This window comes from Micropterus salmoides, unplaced genomic scaffold (assembly GCF_014851395.1).
Source record: "Micropterus salmoides isolate LMB-PRFRI ecotype aquatic unplaced genomic scaffold, ASM1485139v1 Ms_hic_scaffold_3, whole genome shotgun sequence".
Classification (NCBI taxonomy): domain Eukaryota; kingdom Metazoa; phylum Chordata; class Actinopteri; order Centrarchiformes; family Centrarchidae; genus Micropterus; species Micropterus salmoides.
This window is the reverse complement of record NW_024042261.1, coordinates 15,297,920-15,308,181: the sequence shown is the minus strand read 5'-3', so window position 1 is coordinate 15,308,181 and position 10,262 is coordinate 15,297,920. Positions and strand designations below refer to the sequence as shown.

The 10,262-nt window shown below is 37.7% G+C and overlaps 1 long non-coding RNA gene across 1 annotated transcript; it reads right to left on the bottom strand.

Moving 5' to 3' along the window:
- Window positions 1-1,162: 1,162 nt before the first annotated feature.
- Window positions 1,163-4,795, bottom strand: LOC119883489. The gene is made up of 2 exons (XR_005440656.1): window positions 4,227-4,795; window positions 1,163-1,543 (listed from the first exon to the last, which is right to left on the bottom strand). It is a non-coding gene; the product is annotated as an uncharacterized LOC119883489 (long non-coding RNA).
- Between the last annotated feature and the right edge of the window lie 5,467 nt (window positions 4,796-10,262).

The window sequence follows — 10,262 nt, the reverse complement described above, 5'->3', positions numbered from 1 at the left end:
CTAACTGGCTGCATCGGTTGCTTTATCTTTATTTTACTTAAAGGTTTACTTCCCCAAATTCCTTTCAGTAATTCAATAGAATAATTTAATAATAATTATTTAAAGTGGAATATGCTGCAGATTTACGGAGCCATCTTTTAATTTATGTCAGACAACAGTCTTTTAATTTGATGCACTGAAACATCATCAGTAAACAGAAGGTTTCATTGAGAGCTGGGTGTGCATGTCTTCATGCCAGGAAGAAACCACATTTAGTGGGCATGCTGTTTCCTCTGGAGCCCACTGTATTTCCCAGCCGTGTGCATACTTTCAAACAGATGATAGATTTAAGAGGGTCACCTTGGCTTGGATGCTGTCACTTTTCTGCCAGCCTGCTTGTCTCTCTTTTTTACTGAAGCAGCAGTCCTTAGAGTATGAGTAATTATTTGAGAGTGTGTGTGTGTAGCATTTATTATCACACATACTCATACAACCTCTTTCAAAGCCTCACACGAGCTACCACTTCAAACTGCTACACCGCAGTAGACAATTACTTCAGTCCAGTGAAGAATTTATCTCTGGGTTTGCCTTCACAAGAGAATCATTTGTAAATTCAATTGACTGAAGAAAAAGGTTAACAGGGCTGCAGGAAGCAGGGAACATAAATAGTTGCGAAGGAAGTTGGCAGAAATGGATTCTCATTTGAGAAAGGGTTAAATAAACGACTTAATACGTGTCTCTCCAGAGCTAATCTGTATCAGTACATGATAGCAGGGAGTCATTGTCAGAACAGAAGAAAAGATCATTTGATTGATTTATTGCTGAATTGTATCTAAAATGATACTGCGACTATTGCATAATGTCCCACTTATCAAAAGAGGATAAATCTGTTTTTGGACATATTTGTGGAAGCAGTGCACTTCTGTTCAATTTCCATAATGTTGATGTAGCACTGGATATGTACTGCGGAGATGTGGAACTGTAGCGAACATTTATTTATTGCTATTTATTGTACAGCCAGTCAGTCAGAACAAAAAAATCTGAAAAATAAAAAAACTAGTTTTAGTTTAATTTTTTCAAGTCAAAACAAACACCAGGATATATATATATTAAATTCTTTGAAAAAAGAAAATGTTGGTGGTATGTCGCTCTGATAATGCAAGAATTACCTTGTCTCAGTAGATACTTCTGAATTCTTTTAATTCAAATGAAACCTTTGTAATCCTTTACAATTTGCACAAAGTTAACAGTCTCATTTAATTGAAATGTTGTAGTTCCATTTATACAATACATTCAGAACTGAGGAGCAGAAAAAGCCATGCCACACTGAAGCAGAGGCCTGTAGGGAGGAGGCATCACCTGCTGCCAGAACGGAAGACTTCCAGTGTGTTGAAGCATGTTCTGTGCAGTCCACTCATTCAGCATTTCAGCAGCATTTGTCTAAAAATACATGACATTTTCTAGGGAGTAAAGCAAATTCACAAACAAAAACAGAGCCTGTGTCTTTCCACTGGGATGGGGTAATCCCTGGACATCTGTTTGTGAAGCGTCCTGAGAGATGGGCCTGTGGAGAAGAAAGTGTGGCCGTTTATTTTGGTCAGTGCTTTGCTTTAGACAATGACGAGCAGTGTCCTGCGCAGAACAGTAAGAGCTGGTTGAGCCAATGGCAGTGAAAGCAATTACAGAGAACAATGAGACCCTGTGGGCATGGCAACTCTCATGATACTGTTTCATAAAGCTGAAGTCTTGCCTTTTAGATGTATGAATCCAGGAAAGGGACTGTTTCAGAGACATGTAAGGACAAGTGTGTGTGACTTTGTCTCTGTCTTTATCACACAAAAGAAAAATACAGACACAGAGGAAGAGGCTGAGAAAAGACAGAGAGGTGAGAGCGTTGTGCTTTATGTACCTGCTGCAGTGTTCTCTCACACGTTGTGACGCTTGGCTATGTGGTTATGTGACAGAAAGCTTAACTTAAAATCCAGGCCGGAGGGCAGGAAATCTTCTGTTTACACTTAAGCTATATGGTTCCGTTTCATGTAAACTCTGATGTTTAGTTCTGATTATATGTTACATTGTATCACCGTTTAGTCTGAGTGAGCTTGGTGAGTTTTCTTCAATTGCAGGAAAGAATTATAAACAAGACAAAGCCTGGCTTGATGGGGTTTGAGGGTAATGGGATTAAATGCAATTAGAAAACTTGCTAATAATAATACACTGCAGTTATTATGTGAACAAATAATGATGTGACAGATGTTTTTAAATTAATTGGTGGGATATGTTTGTTGGGAAAGTGTGATAATGTGTGTATTAACATTTATATTACATTTTGTATTAAAAATAATAACAGCTGAAGAATCAGTTTTATTAGTCAGATTGCAAGTTAACACCATTCATTCAGTCAATTTGACCTTTTCAGTAGATGACATTAGTAATTATATTTTTCATCAGATAATCAGTAAACTGTATCAAATCTTGCAAATCATATTTTTATGTTAATCTTTGCAACCTTGACATTAACCCTGTCTGCATTCTTCAACAGTCTGTTAACAGGGATTTGCCGTTCCCTCATAACTCCAGTCATTTTGTTGTTTACTTTACGTTGCCAGCCAAGTTACACATTTACAATGGAGCCTTGCCAACTGTTTGAGGCTATGTTGTTGTATACACAACACTCATCTCACATTAATGAAGAAGAGCTGTAAGAAAAACTTGAATAAATTAAGGTGAAAGGTAACATGTTTTTTCCCCCTCTGACTTGTGCGTGAATATTACCGCTCAGTGCAAAAACATTCCAGTTTTTCTGTCAGGCCCAATGAAGACCAACTTGTGTGTCATTTAATGAAGTCAAATAATAATTAGATGTATTAGGACACATGCATCAGAAATGATTACTGGCAATTTGGGAAGCATGACAGTTAATTTAAACCATGATGTATATTGTTTTGTACATGTTTTTTATAATCTGAGTCAGTGGCTGCCTTTCTTGCTCTTATTGCTTCCCAAAGGTTGCCTGGACAAGAGTGAATAAAATGCATCTTAGCATAGCACTTAACATACAGTAGTTTGTACAAAAATTAAATAGACTAAATTAAAGGGATAAATTTGTAACCATTTGAGTTCATTAGATAGATTAGATTCTATTATTACCTTTCAGTGAAACTTACAGTCATCTGAAATGTGATTTCAACCAGACACAAACAAATATACACACTGCTATCCTGTTACAACATAATATCATTTGCATCTACTGTGTATGCATGTGTGTATGGTGGGGTGATCATGCATAATTCAACTCATGTCCAAGATAGGGGGCTTAAGGTGAGAAAGAAAGTTTGCACCAAGTCGTGAGGCAGCAGATGAGATTGCTGATGCTGGCAGGATATCACGGGGCCTGTTGGGTGAGTGAACTCCGGCATAGATAAATGTAAATGTTGGCTATGTGCCCACAGAAGAAGCTAGCATCACACAGCTGGACCAGCTTTGACTACCTGCCCAGTTACAGAGAGTATTCTTCTTTTTTTTTATGAAACATGTCATCAGTGTGGGTCGTGCTGACTTGGCTTTGGAAATTTGCTTAGTTCCAACACAAAAACCACCAAAGTATTTAACATTTCCTTCTTCCTTATTTGTTCTTTCTACCTTGCTTTCTTTTAGGCAATTATGTTTACATCCACTTAGTTTTCAGTGAGGGCAGTAATCGAGTTGGTCACCTTAAGGTGCCAAATAAGCAAAACCCCAAGCAGGGCAGCATAGGAGGATTCAAGTGAATATAATAATTGGAGTTGAAACTCACATTGGCTGGTGGACACATAGATCGCACACTGTTACGCTACAGGCCTCTCTCTGAAAGGATTCCTGCCCCTTTACATTAGTGAGAGGAATCAGCAGGGATAAATAGAAGATCAGTGTTTTCCCCCTACAGACAGTCTCCACTTAACTCAGTCAAAAGCCAGCCACAGACCACAAGCCCACTACTGCCGATTTGCACTGCTCATGTAGGGTGAATGGGGACTCTTGTGTTTTAGCACCCACACAAGTGAGAAAATGACAGCATTACTCATAGGTTAAACATACATGTAAACATCCATAGACTACCACTAGTACGTAATAGGCCTTTCCATGATTTTCACATGACTGACCCTCAGGGTAATTCCTGACAGAAGATAAATATAACTATCTGATTTCCTACAAAAATGGTCTGATGTGCCCCAATACAAACTGACAGCAAAGAAGAAGGGACTTACCTTAGCTCAGTATTGTGACCTTCCAGATTGTTTCCGACTGATTACTTCTCACAAACCTCCCTGTTATTCACTCTTTGTCAGTCTCATGGGTATCCAAGTGCATGGACAAGGATCTGCTAAGAGCCTTTTGCAGGCAAAGTCCTTCCTTCATTGGATCCCTGCTTCTCTTCATCCATCCCACAGCAAGCCTCTGAGGAATGACTGAAGGGGTGTTGGAGTTAAGGTGTCCAGGATTTTCAGGATCTTGTCAGGACTGGGGATTGGGGGACGTAGAGTCTGCACTTGTCAACAGAGGTGCCAGCCATCATCAGCTTGCAGGAAATACAATATGATAGGTGCATGGCCAAATATTGGGTGGTTTTCCCATAGTGGGTGCTGTTTGGGGAGAATGTCCAGACGGTTACTAATGACCCTTGTCTGCCACCAGCTCTGCCTAGGGGAACTGAAGAATGGTGTGGTCAGATGGTCCATCAGGAGGAAGTTGAGGAAAGAATGGAAGTGAAAAAGAAGTGAGGAGTTGCCCTCCCCTGCAGCAATGAGACTCCTGCATTTTCACACAGTGAAGAAAAAAAATCTGGTAACTGACAGCCTGTCTTTCTTTGATTGTCTGACCATGAATTATTAATGGAGACACTAGTTCCCTTGAGCACAGGAATACTCTGCTATTTTAGTGGTAGTAGTGACAGGAATCTGTAGAATTTCACAACACGAGAGATATTTTTAGCATGAACGGACAATATACTTGGTTTTGATCCTGCCTGACTTACTGTGTTCTTTGGGTGTGTGTGTTTGTGTGTATTTGTGTGTCCAGCCCATCAGACATGCACTTACAGGACCAGCGATTTCGATTAGGCCTGCGGATCAGTTCTCTCTGTTTTCACTGTTGATTTGCTGGGAATGACCAGCATGCAGTGGTCACTCATTATACCGAAGTCCATCCACTACAGCGTGTCTGGCTGGTGCGAGAACATCGGCTTGTCATTTCTCTTCAACTAGGGAAAGACAAGCAAAGGAGAGGAGGGGAATGAGTGGAGTGTATTGTGAACATTACTGCACATGACCAAATCCCCCCAAACCCGACAATGTGCCTAATGTTTAGCAGAAGCTGTTAAAAACCATCTATATGAGAGAGCTGGAGCTCTGGAGTGAATTAAATGGCAACGATGAGAGGATGTGACAGAGCTATGATAAAGAAATGAAAAAAAGCTATGAGAAAGAAAGAACAATGGAACATCGGGTCTATATCTGATTTAATCAGAAGTGATATGGAAGTAATCCCTATGTTAGGTCTAAGAAACAGAAACGCAGATGGCAGTACAACCAAGTCATCAGTCCTGGTCATCATTTGCAGACCCTGCCCTGCGGGGCAGGCTTAACAATGTAGAGTAATGCTCTGACTCAGCACCCAGGCCTAATGCAAAGGGCAAATGCCATATCATAATAGTAAATTACTCCTTACTCAGTTGATCAGGCTATGAATTAATGATTTACAAGGGGATTATTGGGAGGAACTTTTAAGGAGGATTATGCTATCCTGAGGCACCATTGGATCATGTAAAGGTGAGGGCTGTCTCAAAATAGTCCAATATAACAGCTTTTAATATTATTTGGAAATATATGCCAATAATATATGGATTTTCCTTATGCAATGAAAAATTAGATGTTTGCCGCGTCCTCTTAACTACACACACACACTACTACAAGTATCTCCTCCTCAGAAATTGATTTATCAGATGCTAGACTAAAACTAACAATAACTAAAATGACCAAAATGGGACTGATGCACATTTTCATTAAAAGACTAAGACTGAAACTGAATTAAAATCGGGTACCAAACAAGGAGATACCAATTTTTTTTTATTTGATATGGCACCACACTTTCTGTTACAATTGTAATGATACCAATACTCCATCCATCCTTCCCTCCATCGTCCATCGCTTATCCTGTGTACAGGGTCGCGGAGGGCCGGAGCCAATCCCAACTGACATCGGGCAAAAGGCGGACAGGTCGCCAGTCCATCGCAGGGCCACATATAGACAGTCACACACACATTCACACCTAAGGACAATTTCGGAGACACCAATTAACCTAGCCTGCATGTCTTTGGATGGTGGTCTACAACAAAGAGGGGACTGCAGTGCCACACCACCACTTAGCTTGCTCTTGCTCTACCTTGCAACTTTCACTGAAATTAGTGCAAACATTAGTATTAGCAACTCTGCTGTCTGTTGCAGAGTGCCAGACACCTTGAACATGAAACATAGATCAGTGCATAGTAGCTGTGTCTCTTTGTCATGTTTCTTGTGTATTTGTGTTGTTTTAACGTTAATGTTTGTATAAAGGGTGTAGTATCAATAGAGTTAGGATGAGTTCAGAACTTGTCCAAAATTTCTACTTACTCACATTTTATTTTGTGTCTTTTAGGTGTTTGCTGAGTTGATAGCCATGACAAACCTGGTTGGTGACTTTTTAAGTGCAGTGGACTGCAACACACAGCTCTTTGTCACAATCTTCAAGTCCAGGAAAGGAAGTGCTGGAGGGAAACTGGCTGAGATAGTGTAGCAAAATGATTCAAAGGTCACTTTGCTACAGACTTTGTTACAGTTCTTGCTGTGTATTTGATCTTATAAATCACTTCTCCAATCAGCAACTATTTTTCATTTTTTAATGTTGCATAATTCGGGACTTTATTTGTTCTGTCCACTTTGAGAAACCAGATGTGGCAGCAGTGAGTACCTTGTTCTCCAAGGCCTCCCTGATCTGCTCAGTGATGCCACCAATAACTGCAACACCTCCTTAAGCTATTTGTATTTGATGGTATTTTACTGAGAGCTGGATAAAAAGATTAATACTGAAAATATCCCTGTGAGTTCAGTACAAAGATAGGCTGCATGCTAACTGTGAGAGTTTAGTTTATGCCAGTATGTGATCCTACCGGCTGTAACTGCAGTAAAAGCCAAATTAATTTTACATGAAGAAGACATTACTGCTAAATTTCAATAATGTTTTTTACTGGATGTCTTAAAGCTGGTAAAAAATTGTTGAAGGCCTACTATGTTGATTAAACTGCAACATACAGGTGCTTTTAAAGTGAAAACTTAATGAAAGTGCAGGAGAGCAGTGGACACAGGACAGATGACTTGGTGACAATTAATAATGCCTATCAACTTTTCTCTTTTGTAATGGGATTTTACTGTGGTTATATAAAGGATTCTGACAGTGATGAGGCATGGCCAAAGGTATCTGTTGGGTTGCTGTCAGTCACCATTGAAGATGCTCCTCTCTCCAAATCATCTCCATCCTGACCCAGTGTCTTCTGACACCTTTCTTGAAGGAGGTATTGTAATGGACAATCTCCAGAACCTACCTCAAACACTTTGCCTCTTGTTTGGGCTGTCCTATGCGCTACACCCGGACTACCCTTAAAACAATGGAAAATACATTCAACGAGTGATCCTTGGCCTGGGAGAGGACAAACTCCCCACTAAACTTTAAACTTTTAAATCTCCTCTTGAGTTAGATAGTGTTAATAATCAAGAGTGACATTTGGCATAAGATCTCATTTGTTTATGAAAATGGTTCCAGTTGCTATTGCTATTTGTTATTACAAAAGTAAAGTTGTTGAGTATTATATGTTAAACTAAAAGTCAGAGTTGAATTTTTTCCCCACGACAAATGATATTTGTTGTCTTTCCCTAAAGCAAAGGCTGGCAAAGGTGCTGATTTCACTAAGCTTTCCCAGTAAATATCTCTGTAAATTAAGTACATTCCCTCAAATTAATATTCTTTGATTAAAAGGAAAGAGTCAAATTTTGTAAACTGTGGGAGATGGTGGTAAATATAAGCGTTATCCTTTACATTAGACTTCCGATTAAGAAGAAAGTAAGTATACACCAAAATGTCAAAATACTGAGAAAGAAAAACTACACAATAAAAAATTTGTCAAGTCAAGAACTCAAAATTGGGATAAATTACAGTATAGAATAAAATGACAAATGTCAAGGTAATGCATTCATTTTTACCAGATTCAAAATGTTTAAAAATACACAAATTTTAAAACTTTGATTTCAAATTTGGAAATGAAATGCTATTGGTTGAGGTTTAACGAACAAACCTGTTCCAACTATAATGTGCTTGTGTCTTAAATATTTCTATTTTATGATACTTTATATTCTCCACTACATTTGTGACTTGTGTATAGTGAGTTGGCAGTGCAGAGTTTACATATAGTTGAGCATTGAGGGGTGTTTGGAAATATCTGATTGATTAACAAATTCAATGTTTTAATGAATGTTTTTATTTTAACCGAAAAACCTGTTTACCTTACCTTACCTTGATGTTTAATGAATTACTGGTGTTACTCTGAATGGGACACAGTATAAAGGATGTTTGAAGTACTTAATTTACACAAGTAACACTTACTTGGTGTTTTTAAGGCAATCGGTTTGCATGGTTTTAACAAGTAATTCAGATTGTTCTTCAAAAAACTAAAAATGAGAAATTCTAAGTTGCAGGAAATGTCACCTTAGTAAGCCCAACTTTAATAACTGTGTTTGGATCACACACAAAGTAAAGTTCACATGATATGACAAGTTAGTTGTTTGAAATAGTAATTCTGAGTAGTGTAAACTAAGTCAAGAGTAAATCTAAAGCAAATTGTCAAGCACACTGCACAGTTTTTTTTATTTACTTAAACTTAAGAGTAAGTATACTATACTAAACAGGCATTTATTAATACAACACATATTCCACTGTACTTAATTATTTAATTTTATCGGTTTGCATGCTTTTTTTAAGCAAGGTTAACTAATTGGATTTTACAGTGTACAGATGAAAAGTAGTGACACCACCCTAAGTATCCTTTCTCCATTTCTATCACAAGTTTCATGTGGAAGTGTGTGACTGTGTGCAGCTGCTTGACATTATTTTTCATTTTGTTTTCTCAATGCTTCATCTGTATGTATGTGATTCAGTTTGAAATAAAGGTCAAAAACAAGTAGTGAAAAGTGATACAGCCACCCATGTTTTGCATTCATATAATTTTTCTACTGATATTTTTTTAAAGGAATCAATACCAAATGAGAAGCTTGTGAGTATTGAACTATTGATCCTGCAGTATTGATCAGCCCATCCCTAGTGCCAAAATTAGCACTGCTTGTGATGGCATCAGTCAAAGATAATTTGTATATATGTATATACTTTACATTGCCATTCAAGTAAAGTCAATGTCAGTATGAAATACATACTCCATGATATACCTGCTAAAAGATTTTCTCTTGAGACCTGGAAGAATTTTTTGCATTTTGCATTTTGTTTTACACAATTTAAGTAATAATGATGTAAGAAACATATTACAAAGATGTTTTTCTCAAAAACGTTATTTTAAATTAAAAAAAACAAACATGTAAAACATTCTTGTAGTACAAAGAGAGGGGCAATCTTTTCTACAAGTACATTATAGGGCATGATTTAGTAATGATAAAATAATACATTTTCTTTTCAATTCTTTCTCATTTGATGAATATTGGAAACAAATTTTAAAACCTGCTCTACTGCCTGACTCTCTTCCTCCTTATCTGCTGACAGCTCAAGGTCTGACTCTCCTTCAGTCATTTTTAACAAGTAGGGAAAATGGTTGGAAATGAGAAGCAAATCCCACAGTCCCCCACAAAGGACATTTTTTTTGAAAGGCTTAAACAACATCCACTTCTAAATCTTCCAACATTTTCCAGGTCCCACCCCCTCATTCTGTTCCTTTTATGATGCATAGTAACTGTGAGAAGTTTCATTCAGATATATTAATATTTACTGGTAGCTCAATGGGCTCAATATTTACTTTCATTGCGATAAAATGTTATTTAATTCAAAATTTCTCTACCAAAGTAAATGAATCCTTGAGTAAGTATTGTTATAATTTTTTATATCATTTAACTGTTCTTTTTCATATTCTGATTTGTGTTATTATTTGGTTTAAATACTATGTAATCATAATAATATTTTTGGGTTAGCACTATTGCAGCCGTAGTCAGTAGTAT